The sequence below is a fragment of the Clytia hemisphaerica genome, unplaced genomic scaffold, assembly GCF_902728285.1.
Source record: "Clytia hemisphaerica strain Z4C2 unplaced genomic scaffold, Clytia hemisphaerica genome assembly, whole genome shotgun sequence".
NCBI lineage: Eukaryota > Metazoa > Cnidaria > Hydrozoa > Leptothecata > Clytiidae > Clytia > Clytia hemisphaerica.
In genome coordinates this window covers 1,485,182-1,502,639 of record NW_027103962.1, presented here as the reverse complement: position 1 = coordinate 1,502,639, position 17,458 = coordinate 1,485,182, and the positions used below count along the sequence as shown (strand labels likewise).

Genomic DNA, 17,458 nt, shown 5'->3' with positions numbered 1-17,458 from the left:
ACAATTCGAGAGTGGAAAATCGCCATCAAACAATCAGTTAGTTAAAATTCAATCGCCTATCCCCAGCATAGTTCTCCACAAACACACAAACATATGAAACAAACTTAAGAAACGCAGTTTAACTCTTAGCCGGTAGAAGAAAATACTCAAAGTAATATAAGATCGTATATTCATTTATTTCCTTTGAGCTCAACAAAACTTCAAAAAACGGTATTAAAAGACTGCATTGAAATTTGAATCTATACGTTTCCCGGCATGGGATCTTTGCCGTTTAATACAACAGATATCTTAAAAGGAACCCTAGAATTGAGCTTCCCATAGTGCTAAATCATAACTTTGCACAATCTAATAGTTTAAGATGAGGTGTCTGTGCTTAATACCTTAATAACTCAAATTTCTATTGTTATTGTTTTTTCAACACAACTTTCTTTCACGAATTTCTCATTGCTATTGTTGTTCAACTACGGTTAGACTTGTAATCATAGCTGCTCACTTATCTCTCTCCAAACTGCTTTTCTGGGTTCTTTTAAAGGTTGAAATCTACAAGTTTACAAAATGATGATCGAGAATACCCGAATGTAAAGAGTGTGGTAAGACAATTTCGAACTTTCAGAACACTATCAATCATCAATGTGGTAAAACATTTCCAAACATTAAATATTGCATTGAACCGATTTCAAACGTCATCAACGTGGTAAAAGATCTTGAATGTAATGAATGTGGTAAAACATTTTCAAAGTGAAGAGTGTGGTAAAGAAATTTCAGTGCGAGGAGTGTGGTAAAAGATTTTCAAAGTGAAGAATGTTGTAAAACATTTTCAATGTAAAGAGTGTGGTAAAACATTTTCAATGTGAAGAATGTGGTAAAACATTTTCAAAGTGAAGAATGTGGTAAAAGACTTTCAATGTGAAGAATGTGGTAAAACATTTTCAAAGTGAAGAATGTGATAAAACATTTTGAATATAAAAAGTAAGTAAGTAAGTAAGTAAGTAAGTTTGCGACCGCAGTCGAGGGCGACCCGAAGGCTCCCTTTTCGTATAGCTGTCTACCCGAAGGTAGGGGAGGGCGCTTCTCCTTTCCCTGGATTTCTCCACTTACCCTTGATCCGTCTCTTTAGTTACTGAGCATCAAGCAGAGAGGCATCAAATACCATTTTTGGGAATCTTTGGTATGACCCGGCTGGGGATCGAACCCACAATCTTGCGCACCGTAGCTGGATGCTCTACCTTCATGCTACGGTCGCTGGAAAATTTTCTAAATGGAAAACGGATGTGCTAAAACATTTTCAAAGTAAAGAATGTGGTAAAACATTTTCAATGTGAAGAATGTGGTAAAACATTTTCGTTGTGAGGAATGTGGTAAAACATTTTCGTTGTGAAGAATGTGCTAAAACATTTTCAAAGTAAAGAATGGGTTAAACATTTTCAAAGTGAAGAATGTGGTAAAACATTTTCAATGTAAAGAATGTGGTAAAACATTTTCAATGTAACGGATGTGGTGATTCATTTTCCAGACTCTCTACACAACCAATATGAATTACCAAAAAAAAATAAATGTCATCTGCTCCCATGTTGAAAAACTTTCATAAAAAGGTTTATTGCATTTAGTAACTGGCACATGTCTGTTACCCGTATCAAATGCTTGCCTGTGCTATGATATGAAACAATTGAAACAAACCAACCAACCACTCTTTAGACGTCAAAAAACAATTGATCTAAGACTCGATTACCAATCATGATTCAAAGTCTCGATTGACTCCATGCCCCAAAAAAAGCAAAAATTGAAAAACCATTAAAAAATATTTTAACTTAATAAAAATTTGAAAGAAGAAAAACTGACTTATTAAATTTAAGTGTTAATCATCACTCATTCATATTTGAGCAATCCAAAAACGGTTGCCTTACTCGCCCTGAGTTGAGGATACAACACAAAAGAACGCAAGAACCTTCAAGCATGTTCTTTTGCAGCAAGTTTCAAACGCGTATGTAAAAAACCTTGGCATCAATTTACGAGCATCTCAAGTCCTCTATTCGTTTGATTGATTGTGTTAATTTTAGATAGGGTACCCTTTTGACCTTAGTGTTTTAAATTCAAACTAAGAAGAAATAAAATGGAGTCACTTTGGGTATCCACTTCGGTGGCAATATGCTTTAATTCTTATTCATTCAGTTTGGTCCCCCCCCCCGGGTTTGGTCTAATCCTTTGTTATTTCCCCAGAAATTCCTCATTATAAAACCGAAGAGTAAGATCTTTTATTCTTTTCGAAGTTCTAAGCCCTGAACAATAACAGTAAAATAGCTGGAACTCAACGTCAAATTTCTGTCAAAATCTAATTTTATTTTCTAGACCATTACCTCAAAAAGACATTTCTTTCAACCTTAGCACGCCTTGTCGTATTGTATAGTGTGACATTAAATGTAATAAAATATATAATATTGCCTCATAGCAAAATATTCAAATTTTATTTTTCATATTATTTTGATATCTCGAACAATGCCTTCTTTTTAAGTTATAAGTTGCGAAATAAGTTCTGATTTTTGTTTGGAATATTGAAAAATGTGAAAGGTCATTTTAAACCTTAATCTTTATACCATCCAAATTAAAATACTATGGTAGTAATGTCCAAAGATTTCACTTTTCGTTTATAGGTATTTTTATTGCAGTATATCATTTTGAAAAGGTCTTAAGGCACATAATTTGTCTGTGTAAATTTCATCAAAATTTGACTGAAAATTTACGAGGTGTGAAAGCGAAAAAAAAAATGTTATAGAAATCACACGACAAATTATGATGATGAAACAACCGTTTAACGAAAGACACAAGTTTTTTCTACTCGTGATTATATTCCAATTTTAGGTAACCCCTAGTTCTATGAGAGAAACTACTCAATTTCAAGAATGTGGTAGATCTTTTCCACAGTGAAGACTGCCAAGAAATGTTAAGGGAGTATAGTTAGTAAAAGATTTTAAATGTAACGAATGTGGTAAATGATTCCCAATGTAAGAGATGTGGTAAGATATTTGCAATTTCAATTTAACAGCAAATAATTTTCAAATGCTAAGAATGTAGTAAAACATTTCCAAGTGCAAAGAGTGTGGTAAATGATTTCCAGCATAGAGACTGTATTACACCAATGTTAGGAACTTTTATCCAAAGATTATGATGTCAATTAAGGACATAATATAAGGAAAGTGGTAAAACATTTTCAATGTATATTAAAATGCACAGTAAATATAAGGGGTTAATTAAGCTAAACTCATGTTCTCGTTCGGGTTGATTCCAACGAAGGCTTGTAAAATTAGCTAAAGGACATTGTTTAACGTACCTTCTCTTATTTGCTTACACTGCATTTTTTTAAAGACAAAAGAACGAAAATTTAAACTCTCCTGCATCATGCGATAACTTTTTTTGAGAAATTCTAATGTTAATTTTGCTTTGTCAGCAGAGTGCGCTTCCTTTCTGCATCATGAAAAAGAATATCGGTGTAGCATGAAATAGCAGAAGTTTATTTCGAACATTTCGGCCTTATCCATGTGCTATCATCAGGTGAAATTTATGTTCATTAACAACAGGAAAATTCTTATAGAAAATCATATACAATTTTCTCCTATATATGTTACGTTGTATTTGATTGATGTGGAGAGGCATAGCCAGTGCACTTAAGGGTCAAGTATACTAAAAATCGACCCATTCTTTTTACTTCAAACACAAGCACATAAATTCACTAGTACGAAATAAGAATAAAAAACGGTCCTGATTTAAGATTTAGTATCATGTTTCTTTGCTTAATACGCCTTCTATTACAGCACTGGAAGAACACCCTATCCTGAAACGACTGAAAGGAGTGCAAAAGATCCCACCCACTTCCCAATCCAAGTCTCCTTTTGTATTATATTATAAATGTATTAAAGAGTAATCTTTCTACGTCAGCTCGAATGGTGACCAAATGGCTATATCCTGAGAATGGTGAGAATCCCCTTTCGGTTGAAACTCATAAAACTCATATTGTAAGCATGTCCTCTAAAAAACTTGGCAATGGTGAAGTGAGTGGTCAATACCCTGTTATCCCTAAGTTACTTATAAGGAAACTGTTTTTTGCATGGAAAGGATTTCTCATATAGGTTGGTTGAAAACACCTGACACTCGAAACTTTCCAATGGACTGATTTACAGAGCAGGACGAATCAACTGTCATAAACAGCTTTACTGTCATAAAAAGTCTTACTCTATATCATGTATCTCAATTTTTAGGGCTTAATCGTCTGACTGATGTTTATTATTGCTTACATCATATTTGCAAGATACGGGATTTTCTGAACAACTTCATGGTGAAATCGACAATTTCCCGCCCCGTACTCTATCAAAATTGAAGGTATATGTCTCCTTTTTTCGAAAAACAAACTTTTTTCTTCCACTTGTGAGAGCTTCTAGATTCTATATTTATCATTAGTGGATTAGCAGCTCTCAGTTTATAAGACTTTCTAGATAACTTCCTTCTAAACGTGTAATCATGTGAGGAATAAGATATAGCCGCAGGCGAATCTCCCGCGTATGACGTTGCGCTGCTCGGGTGATTTCTATACAAACGATGGATTGAAAGTAATATCTACCGCCTGAAACTTGTTACAAAAAAAAGGATTACATGAACGAAAAAAGTGCCTTGAAACCTATTTCATAACAGCTTAAGTTATCAGGATATAGACGATTATTATCGTGCCAAGTTTTATGTCTCAGTTGAAACACAGTAAACCAATATCTGGATGATGGCCAGGTTTTTTATTGCTTTTTGTATGTAGTTGAATTGAGAAGTCTTCCTTAGTTATAATTGGACAAGGAAGTTTGCGTGATAAAGCGTGTCTTGGCTACAATAACCTATTAATAAAAAGAGTAATCTCGAAAGATAGATAGTCAAGACTCCAGTACACCTCCTTCATGTCATGAAAAGTGCAGATTGAAACAAGTTTTCCATTTTCTAGATTCAGTTGCCAAAAACTTTACGTATTTTAAGTCGAACTTCTATCATACAAATCTTTCTATAATTCCAACTTATTCTCAGTTTCCCTTAAAAGTTAACCCTCGTAAAATTCTCTCTATAATTCGAATCTCTCCCTAATCCGAAAAGATTCGACATCACGTTCGAGTTTGAATAAGCGAGAATTAACTGCAATTTATGAACGAACAATCTAGGCTCCGAGAATGTTTAGAAAAGATTTAGATTTAAATTAAGTTCTTAAATTTTTATCAAAAACACCGATCCAAATATAAAACCAACGTTAATGCATTCCAAAAATTCGCCAAGAAACGCGTAACCACGTTTGCCTCTCAGACAGTCTAAGAGGTGAAAGTGAAATATGAAAGCCATTAGGCCATAATTAGCCAAACATATTTTCTTTAACCTTATGTTAAGTGTCCCTTAGACCTATCAAGTTTTTGGTCTCATCAAAATAACCCTGTGTAGAAGTACAGCTTGTAACTGAAAATTGTAGTAATAGAATCTATTTTTGCAGCACTTGGTCACGGTGATAAATTGTTCTCTTTGAAATACAAATATTTTCATTCGTCTCATTTGATAAACAAATTGTTTTTCCTTTACGACCCTAAAGGTCTAGTCAACAAGAACTAATATTCTTTGTCTGAGAATCGGAAGTTGGAAAATAGTTCATATCCAAAGAGAGCCAAGAGAATCACTTTTACTTGATCAAGAGCTAACGACAAAATAATTCATAACCGTAATCCTGGATTCCCGTTTTCTGTTCAATACTACATTTTCATTGAAAATACCTGAAACATTTTTGTATCATACCCAATCGAAAACAGGCAATGCAATACCTTGCTTGTTTTTTATTGTTTCTCAGTTGTGCAGATTAAATTAACTGGAGAAATTGATGTGCAAATCTCTCCCCACACACCTAACATTCAAAACACGTGGGGAAAAGAATTGTAAACGTTTCTCCACACGCTTAACATCCAAAATATTATACGCAAATGGTGTCTAATAACCGAGCAATAGCCATAGTAAATCAACCTTGAAATTCATTTGTAGGGACACCGAATTCTACAAACAAGATTCTATCTAGATCTTTTTTTCTTCACATATTCGCAATTCGAAATATTATGTAAACCTCTTACCACATACTTAACATTCAAAAAAAAAACATTTGCACGTGTATCCAATAAACCAACTACCAAACAACATGAGATCAACCTTGCTACTTTCCCATTAATTCGTTTGTTTGTGGACACACATAACAAAACACAAAATCATTTCAAACCATCAAATTAAACAGAATATTACTTAATTTTCTATGTTTGATCTGCAAGATCTTCAATTAAGGCTAAAGCATCAATCACTATTAGCGGACAAAAGCTGGGCCATTTAAAAATAATCACCACAAATAAGAGCTTTGCATTTTTTTTATGTTTGAAAGAAAAATAATTTCTAATAATTACCAAGAACTTGTTTGACACTGACGTCTAAAATGTATTGTAGAAGAGCATACAGTTTTCACGTTAAAGGTACATCCAGAATTTCTAAACAATGCCGGGCGCTAAAAAACATGCAGAATTTCGATTTTTAGATATAGCTAATCCTCTTCCGAACACACAAATGTTTCAACGCTAAATTCTATTTTTTTATGAAATCACATTATGTATGCTCTTTCCATTCTCTTTTAGAATTCATTGCTAGCTGTAGAATGAAATCAGAAGGTAAAAATATACTGGTATTTTGATTGGTATTTTATCTCCATTATCGGTCATTATTATTGGACTTCCTGTATCCGCTTCGGGATAAAATTGTTTACCCGATTAAGGTACCGCGCAGCACTCAATTTAAACTTTTCCGAGTTTAAATTCCTTCAAATCCAAGAGAAAGCATCTTCGTTAGAAACCCTGGTATTTTTGGTATAGAGATCCTTTTCATTCCGTGTTCCGTTAAACCCAATGATAGTTTAATCAACTAGTCTTGGACTCCGTAAAATACGATGGAAAGCTTGTCAAAAAGTCCTTTACAGTTGACTTTCGCTAATCCGTTAATTCGCTGATTTCTATAATTCGAGCTAATTCTCAGAACCTGTCGAAAAGAAATACTTTTGAAATACTTTCTCGGATTCACATCTCTCCGTAGTTCGAAACAATTATTCTTCCCGTTCGGTTCGAAATAGTAAGAGTCAATTGTACTACGCTTCGGCGTAAAGGGTAGAGTAACCCTGGGCAGAGTATCAGATGTATATCTTCGTTTTGATGGAATACCTAAACAAATCTTTTCTGACTGCGCCGATGTTTTCTTCTCCTGTAAAATTGGATGGAATGTTAAGTCTCAGGTCTTCCAATTTAGTCTATTCTCATTTGGGGGGAATCGATAAAATCTCCTAATTTTCCAGGTCTTTGTATACTAACGACCTTATGACCTTTATTTAATTACCTTAATGCCTTAATATATTCTAGTTCTCAAAGCCATTTTTAACTAATTGCAATTTTGACTAAAAAATCACAATCTTTGGCTAAAGTCACCACACGCAATTAACCTAACCCTAAATCACCTAAATAAGGTGGTGATATCATTCTAAAACGGCAACATATAATTTGTATTCGAAAATTCCTAACATGCCTAAACCCCCTTTTCATTATCCCCTTTAATTGTAGAGATTAGTATTACGTCATTTTCGTCCAATCCAATCACATTCTCTATTAGAATTATGTGGTAGCAAAATTACTTTTTAACGAGCGCAAAAATTATGGCATGAATTTTCCTCCAAATATGACATATGCTTTGAATCTTCAAATACCAAAATTAGACCAACACAATATGAACATACAGCAAGAAAATTAGCAAATAATTTTTGAAAATATTACGAGAGTACCAGAAATCTTTCCTTTAAATTCATGTTTCAAACATCATCAAATTACTGCCTTCGAAATCACTTATTTACAAACTTTACTTAAAAATGCATGCAACTATAAACCCGCCGCAATAATGTAAAGGTAAATCAATGTTGGATCCTAACCGTAGAAAAAATCGTGTGCGCCAAAGTTGACTATATTTATATTTTCGGCACAAAAGTTCGGTTTGGTTTGCTATACACGTTTTTTTTATCAGAGCAAACTATATAAGAACATAAGGCTTTGATGGCAAAAATATTACAAGCAAGTTAAGAACATTTTAAGGCTTTGCAGACTCTAAAACACCCGATTTGTTAGGAAAATGGACATAAATACTAAAAAAATGGTCAAAATAAGAATTTTTATGCTCGAAACCAAAAGGTAAAGAACATCCGAAGGCTTCAAAAATTTTGGATGCTCTTATAAAAAAATGTCTAGCAAAAATCCGAAAGCATACTATTCAATCTTTAAAAACGTGTATACTGGCTTATCCCACGTGCCTTTAAAAAGAGTTTACAAGTCTAATAATTGATTTCCTATGTCCCACCTTCATCAAATCGTTTAAAACAAGTTCTCAGATACTTGCAGACTTAGTTCATCAAATTGCTCTTTTTTTATGTGCTTTATATATTCATGGCACATTAAGATTTTATCGTATACAAAACGGATTTCCTCAGACATGCTTTTGAATAAAAAATAGGTATTTTGAAATAAACAGTGGCGTATCAAGAGGATCTATTCCATCTTAATCTTCACAGATAGATTGCCTCAGTGGTTAACTTGACGTCGTTTCACCGCCAAGTTCCAAGTTTTTGACCTAAGTGAATATTCTATACGGCCTTGCGTGTGGTCTGAGTGGTAGTACGAGTGAAATGTTTTATTGCAGAACTGTTGTAAATGGAAAGGACCATCCAACGAAATAAATAACCGACGTACTCTCAATTGAATTTGATTCTAAAACGGATATTTCAACCACTCTTGTAATAGAAAGATATTGCCGCATATCTTGTATATCTAGTCCGTGTAAATTTATCATATTTTATTGATAAAATTTAAGATAGGACGGACAAAACACTCTCCGTGAAGTGTGTTCAGTGAATAGAATCCCATGCGCACAGAAAATAACTAGTGCCAGGCCCTTCCTGTTTCTGACTGAGGTTACTTCCTGTCGGTCCTTCCTCTGTTTTGAGAGAAATGAATACTGCGATCAATTAATGGTATGGTCCATTATTTGGATATCAGCCTCACTATTTTAGTCATGGAGTTAGTACTAATGACTCTTATATGACGTGGCGCTAAAAGTAATGTCCAAAACTTAAGCTTTTTAACGTTATTATGACGTTGCAAGTCCTCGCAAAGTTCTCCAATGGGTTTGATAAAAACAGGTATGAATTAATAACGTTAGCAACGAACTGACATTTTACTTCTACTACTTTTGACATCATTAATTCTATCATTAATAGGCTTTAAACTGATTACTATGGTGCATTGAAGTCTGCTATTTCTTTTTATATTGAACTATCAGTACCATTCCTTTCCTTTTTTCTTTCATCGCTTGTTCCTTACTTACCACGTGTTTAAAAAAGTTCAATCCCAGTAGCCTAGTTGCAAAGGAGTCAGTTTGGGAAGCCACCCCCTCCTCAAGCGGCTAGTTCTTTAGGGGGAGGGTGCTGATAGACAAGAGGAGCCGAATAGAGCTTCCGATCGTTAGTTTTCGGCGCCCCTTTACTTTTTTAACACCCTAAAATTTGCAGTTTTTAGCACAAAAAAAAAAAGAAAATAATTTTCGTGGTCGAAATTTTCGCCCGCGTAATTGTTCCATACATATTCTTTTTAGTAGAGGAGCACTGAAATACCTAATTACGTAATTTGACCGCCCAGTTTGCTCTAATTTTGTTCGACCTACTACGTTTATGTTTGACCTGTTCATCTCGCCAGAGGCTACATTCTACGTGGCAAGGATTGCAATCTTTGGATTGTTTTAATACGGGTCCATCAACAGCTGATTCGGATTTCTATGCTACAGTAGACGGAAAAAGAATTCTAACCAGGGGGTTTGCGGCTCAGACTCACTTATCCATCGCCATCCTTACCTTGTAAATAGAAAAACTTTGACCTATGGACTTCAAAATATTCAGACCTTTAGCCTAGACTAAATTTAATTTATTGCCTCCGATTTAACAAAAAATGACAAGCAGCTTAAAAAGTCAGAAATCGCTGCATGAACTTATTCGTATCGTTTTCCATAACTTGAGCCCTTCGAGTCTACGATACATCCAACTTGTCTCCTACTACAAGTCTTTCTCACTAACTAGGCGCAACACGTTTTATCAATTAATCACTGATATCGCCTTCATGTGTATTAGATCATTTTAAAAAGCCTACTACAGTTCAGCGAAACCTCTACAATGTGGGCACCCATGATTTCAGAGTTTTTATATTTTCATTGCTCTCATACAAAAGAAAGATCATGGCCAATGAAAACCAGAACTTATTAAGGGCGATACTGATTTCCTGAATTGTTCCAAAAAATCCCATTTTCAATGATTCCAGTAAAAATACTCAAAAAGCATCAAAAACACCAATTTCAACAAGTAAATGCACTTCTTCTCGACGAAGATAAGTGGATTTTAATGACTTTGCAATAGCTTTTACAATGTAATGTATCAACTATCCTATTTAGTCGGTCTGTAAAATACAATTTTCTTGATACATTCTCTTCTCATACAAATGAGATTGAAAAATCGATTTATTGATTTTATAAGAAAACTCTTGAAAGCGTTCGCAAGCATTGATTTAAATTTCGATCTAGAAATTTCCTCTCGGTTGAACATATGTCATGAAAACATATGCATGAACTTAGACTCAATCCTGATTCTCGCTAATAGATCCATAATGAAACAAAATTATTATTTCCTACACAAAAAAGTTTCTTACAAAAGAATCTTGTCTATAATCTCCTCAATGCCTTAGCCTACTGTTTGCTACCTGACCATATTATATGGTAAATCTTTTTTCTTAGGAAGCTAATTAGTATCAATTTCTTTTACTGCTAATACTTTAATGAGTTGACACAGTGTTGCTAACTCGATATTCATCCGATCAAAACCCGACCAAAGATGTTGTATATAATACCACTGTCAAATCATTGTGTAGTAAGAAATCTTGTAATGTAACATTTTTTTGTGAGAAACAATATGGTTCTCGACTGCTTACCCTAAAAATTCTTGATAAACGTCCTTTGTTATTTTTTGACACCCCCACCCCTTTATTGATTTTCAGCTGTTAAACTAAAAGACCCTTGTTTTGTACTCTACCAAATTTTGTTTTTTTAGATTTATTAGAGAATTCTTCCATCTCGCTTTTCATTTTTGAGCCCCTCCCCCGTTCACTAGGCACATGAGATTACTAACCAACGATGTTATTCCAGGGAGGCTTTAGTAAAATGAAAGGGTATCTTTGTGTAAAGAATCCTAAAATTTTTATCTGAACTAAATCTTCAATTCATGACGTAATACCACCGTAATACCAACTTTTTGATCGCAGGTCCGAAAACTCAAAAACGACCATGTTGCAGCCCTTTCATAAAAAGAATTGTGTTTTTGGACCCGAATATCAGGGATACCTAGATGCTGAAAATGGGACCTTACTCCGATGGCATGTCTTCGTACACATAATCAAATACTTTTACCCCGACTTTTTATATTCCTTATCTTGCCTACTTTAAGAGCTTCTGGATGTACCTCGTTAGATAAAAGATATACTTTTGCAATAAACCACTATCTTGACCACTACTTTTGACAACGGAAATTTACTGGTTTCGTTACTCATAACAAACATGTTTATTGTTGCATTATTTTGGCGCTCATAACAGACTTCTTAAGTCACATCCGTCTAACTGACATTTTACACGTGTTTTTTTTGGTTTTCACAAGTCAGGACTTTGTTTATGACATGCGGGTTTCTATGGAGTATGTACAAAATTGAACCTGTTTGAGGTTTTTGGCGCGTTATCTTGGCGCTCATAACAGGCTTCTTAAGTCATATCCGTCTAACTGACATTTTACACGTGTTTTTTGGTTTTTACAAGTCAGGACTTTGTTTATGACATACGGGTTTCTATGGAGTTTATACTAAAAGGAACGTTCTTGAGGTTTTTGTTGTGATGATGCGATTAAATGGATTCTTATGTCATGATTTTGGTATTCCAAGCATTAAGAAAGAATATACTGTGTGACAGTTTGTCTGAGAAACTTTAACACCATTAACAAACATATCCCACTTTTTCAAGGTGGTCTGACTTGTCTGATGGCGAAATTGCAAAACCAAAAGGCGGTAATAATCTTTAAAGTGAAATTCTTTTCTAAAGTCAAATGTTCAAAAAGAAACTTCTTTAAGTCTCGCTTCAACATCGAACAATGACAAACGACAGAGTTCTATTGAAGTGAAATTTCATTGGAAAGCTCAAAATTGTTCCAGTTAGGCGGGGAATATAGCCTAGAAGCCACAAATCCCTCCAAAACCGAAATATCCAATGAAATAAAGTGGAAGTTACTGAAATCGGAATTCTCGTCCGAACTTCAAATTCTGAAAACGTTAAAAAATATCCCAAATTCAATCAGTTCCTCATTCGATTCATATTCTGTTAATACGCTCCAATATTCGATAATATTGAAAGTCACTGTCAACAAAAAACTCTAATAAGCGACGCTCAACTATCTATTCGATACACTCCCTTATTCGATGAAAATCCAATTCCCCTTGAAGATCGAATTAGAGAGCGTCAACTGTATTTTAAATTTCATTGTATATACAGGTGAAACAAAACTTCACAGCAGAGTAATTTTCCCAGTTATGTATCCACAGCAACGAACTGAAGTTTAGCAAATAAATGAGGTGACAAAAACCCATACAGTGCTAGCCACTCAGTATGAACTGCAATGACGTCTTCACAACTTTTCTTTTGAAAAAAATTCGTGATTCGTGAACGAGTGTTTCCTTAATTCCCAGTTTCCTGAGACCGTGATTCACACGTTTTAGCATTTTCTTCTGACAACTCTTTAACTGGATACCCTGGACCGATGACCTAACTCAAGATTGTCAGAGTGGGTGGTCAAATTTGAGTACTTTTAGAGAGCCTGGAGGTATAAAGAATAGATTGGTTTATACCCGCCAACTTTTCGGAAAACTCGACTAAAGTTTCGTTGCCGGTGACAAAAAAGAAAAAACCCTATTTGATAAAATTTCATCACCGCTTTTTGTTTCTAGACGGCTGCATCATCAACACTAAATAGCCAAAAATATTAGAGATATAAAACACGCTCCAACGTTGGAAGGATGCCACGCCCTTATCTTCAGTAACCTGTTGAGCGTGTTTCAGTTAAAACGATAAAGGAGCTGCAGTGAATTATGAATACCAGATGTGAATATCAAGGTAAATAAACTTTGACTTTTTTTACTATAGCTGGAGATTCTAGTTGTTAGAGTAGATTTAGAACAGTTGTCTTTTTACGATTGAAATCCGGGGTAGAATCCGCTCATTGGTTTCCAAAGGAAAATTTCTTGACTAAGGTGAACAAACAACTATATTGCTAGACTAAATGATAACCTTCGTCTACAGACTGATCTTTCTGAACAATAAAGCTCTAACTACCTGAACCATAAGGATTAGAAAGAGATTTCCCAGCCGGGTCCAGTCGCAATCCGAGTGTGATTGCGTAAGTCCTTCATTATTAAAGCTTTCATTTTGCAAGCAGCAACCTAATTTTTTATTTTTTAAATGCCCTTTGGTGGCCCAGCTGATCAATCAAGTCAAAACCTAAATACAATTCTGACATAAACATTTATGAATGGACATTGTAGTAAAGCTTAAGGCGGCGTTTTTGTTTCATCATTCAAAAGAAATTAAGTAAAGAGTGGTTTTGCTAATCAGGAGGTGCCAAGTATGTTGATTTGTTTTTCTTAAGCGACGTGCGATAACAAAGCCAGTACCTGACTCTGTCTTCACTTTCTCGTGAAAATCATTAAAAGCAATCATAAGTTAGTTACTGGCTAAGTGAAGTGAAGTAAGATAACATAAACAAATTTAGGAAATTTCGAATTTCCGTTCCTCACTGTTGTTACAGATTTTGTTTTAACACTCGCTTTTTTATCTCTTGTAGTGCGGTTCCTCTCTTCACCAAGCAGTTTTCTCACACTTTGGTTTCATATTTCTCTTACTAATCACACCAGTCGATCGCAGGGCCCATGCCATGAACTTGAAAGTGAGGGGGGGCTAATGAATATAGAGGCTGTAGGGAGGCGCAGCCAAAAATTCTTACTTTGCAAAAAAGTGGGGGGTATATGACCTCCCCCCCCCTCCCCCCGGTGGCGCGGGCCCTGCGATGGTATAGTGTGTCATTGAAGGCCAAAGAGGCTAATAGTGAATCTTCAATCTTACCAACGAATTAAAAATTGAAACTCAAGATTTCGTGATACAATGACTTTGGACTATGTTTTGCTCATTAAATGGGAATTGATTGGCTTCATTTTCACATACAAAAAAGCCTTTTAGCACCTTCAGAACCTACAGTATATACTCGAACTTCACTCGATTACATCTCATATCTCGTCCGCTTCGTCAGCCGCAAAAACTTATTAACAAAACTCTGATAACCTCACATTCTCCTCAGCACAAATAAATTTGCTTACCCCGTGAGCACTCGGCACATAGAGAGTTGGTGTTGTAAGGAATAAACACACTAAAAAAACCTTTCGCCAGAAAATGTAGGAAAGATGGTTTAGCCTGGGAAAAACAGGAGACTACATTGAGAGATGTCTACAGATTAGCCTATACGAGACTTATTACAAGTCTTATTTTTGGGAAGCTTGAGCCACCCTAGTCGCCCGCATAACACCAGGGTAGCTCTTGGTCATGAAGACCTCGATTCGGAAACAAGCAATAAACATAATGAAAAGGACCGCTGCCTAAAACAATTGAGGCAAGCTGAACATCGTGTTAAATCGAGAGATGATTTGAAGTTTCGAGAAATACAGTTTTTATTAACTAAAGAAGGCGGACATCCCACCTGATATACATGTTGTTTTGTGGGCAAGTCTGACTTAAAAACGTACTCTCAAGGGTTTTGGTGTATGGCCTAACCACTCGCCTGATATAAATGTTGTGTTGTGGGGAAATCTGATTGAAAACGTACTGTCAAGGGTTTTGGTGTATGGCCTAACCACGCCTGGTCGGTTATTACGTGATTTCTACAATGGTGGTCAAAACTGGTGTCTGATGACCCTTTTCCACCGGCAAGTCCCCCCTCTCCCCCCAAAATCAATGTTGATATTGGGGGAGGGGGTGGGCAAACAGTTCTGTCCAGGATTGTACAATAGGACCTCATGCGTTATAGGTTTCAAATAGCTTAGCTTATAGTTCAATACAATAAGATGTTCAACAGGTTTATGGACACATTGTATTTTTAGCCTTGAAATGAACACAGGTTGGAAAAGGGTTTTCTTCTCGAATTACTCTTATCAAAGATTTGTTGCACTGTGTGCTTGCTGATATTGTATGTCTTGCCATTTCATGAGAGAATTTGATTGAACTTTCAGGAAGATATTTGAAGCCTTTTCCGTGATACTTCGAAATTTAATCCATCATGGAGTCTTGCTGAAGGCAGGGGATCTATTACCCCTCTGTGCTTGAAATCTTACTTCAAAAGTCTCAACGTAGGAAAGCATTTGAACTCCTTATTGAGGTGAAGAACTATTCCAAATTACTCCATCTTAGAGTTTTGTTTCGATTTCTGAAAAATCTGCATACTGAGGTAGTTGGCCTGCTTAAGAATTCTTAAGGAACCCCTTTGTTTAAGAAGGCAATTTTAGATTTTGATATTTTGAACACTGAAAAAAGTGACATATCTTTTGTGTTTTGTAGACAAAAAAAAAGTTTCAAATATCTAACTCGAGAAGGAATCTATTTACGTCACGCAATAACCAGTAAATCATTGTCATTTTAATATTATAATCTAATTTGTACATTTATTGCAAATGCTAAGACCTGTACTCTAAGAGAAAAAAACGTAGACTAAACAAAGGAAAGTGTATCACAAATAGATTTTTTGGCTCTTACCATTGACTTTAAAATTAAATTCTTTTTAATGCTATAGAAAGGACGCGCGCATCTTATGCCGAGTCAAAAGTAAGTTTATGTATGTGTGTTTTCTGCAACCGAGACGGTTAGCTTCTGATTTGTCTAAATCCTGACTGGCTGAGGGCAACGGTAAACAAGCACTTTTATCGTCTTTGATTTGTAAAAACTCCATCTTGGCCTTAAAATTCGGGAAACAAAGATTTTGTCGTGCGATTCAGAACTGCGGTTTATTCCACTATTATTTCGTTTATGCGGCTCTTATCACTCCGTCGATCTCAAAAGTGCAAATATACCCATTAACTCGCTAAAAACATTTCTGCGATCTGAAACTTTTTTTTAGTGCACCATAATTTGCTTTTTCATTGAAACTTCAACTATTTGTATCTTCAAAGCTTACTCAGCAAAAATTTGCTAAGTGGGCTTGGTTTAGGCCGATTAGCAAAAAAAAATCAGATGATACAGGTAGCATACTTCTTTTGCACACCCGCTGTCTCACAGCCCCGGTGAAACTTTTTCCCACAGTGGGGACAAAAATTCTATTGAAAACCCAATGGGGATAAAAATTCTATTGTGCCAAGGTTAAAAACTCCAATGTGGATGGTTTTGGAGTGCAAATTTTAAGCATTGAATTTTGAATGGGGATGAAATCAAAGTCAATTCCCTATGGGGATGAAATTGTAGGGTATTCTTCCCACTGGGGACGAGATTTTGGCAAAATTTTCCAGTGCGGGGCTGGGGTCCCAACGGGTCTGTGACACAGGGGTGTTTTAGCAGATTTGTCACTACTCGTAGCCTCTCAAGCGTGCCACATTTAGTTTCCACTTTTCTTTACAGTTCTAACAGTTCACAAATAGGCTAATGTTTTTACAGATTGGGTATCGCTTGTCACCTCATTTATCAACAACTTAGTACCCAATATGTAAAACATGAAATTTAGACTGTTTCTAAGTTAACGTACCACAAAGTGGCTAATAAACAATCCCATTTCTTCTTTAACTTTTTTTTTCGAATCCCTCAGAACCTTTCATTACGGAACCCCCGTCTATTTATTTTTGAAAATGATTTTAGTCTAAATGGCCTTATTTTACCTTATTTTAGGGGGTATTTAGATTTACAATTTTCAACCCATTCACCGACTTCTAGCCGCCTTTCCTATTTATTGAAATTTTGGAAATTTTCCAGACGCTTTGTTTATGACCTAGAACAACTTTTATAGTCTATTTAGTTTATACTACTCTTAGCGGCGCGCTCAGCGTTCGAGGAGCCTTGTAACGTAGATACATAGAATATTTCTTTTGACCATGGTATAAAAAACCCAAGCATAAGAAAGCTCTTATGAAAGAAACCCGTACAATGAAGTTCATTTAGTTAATGTTATTCGAATACTAAATATACCGGGTTGGCCAAAGAAAACGCAACATACAGTGAGCTCTCTATTTCG

General features: G+C 35.3%; 1 long non-coding RNA gene across 1 annotated transcript in view; it reads left to right on the top strand.

The window, feature by feature from the left end:
- The window catches only part of LOC136810253 (uncharacterized), a 59,290-nt gene that overhangs the window by 23,392 nt on the left and 18,440 nt on the right, over positions 1-17,458 (top strand). Inside the window, exon 5 of the long non-coding RNA XR_010847081.1 lies at positions 13,149-13,314. This is a non-coding gene — a long non-coding RNA (uncharacterized lncRNA). The remainder of the gene's footprint in view (positions 1-13,148; positions 13,315-17,458) is intronic.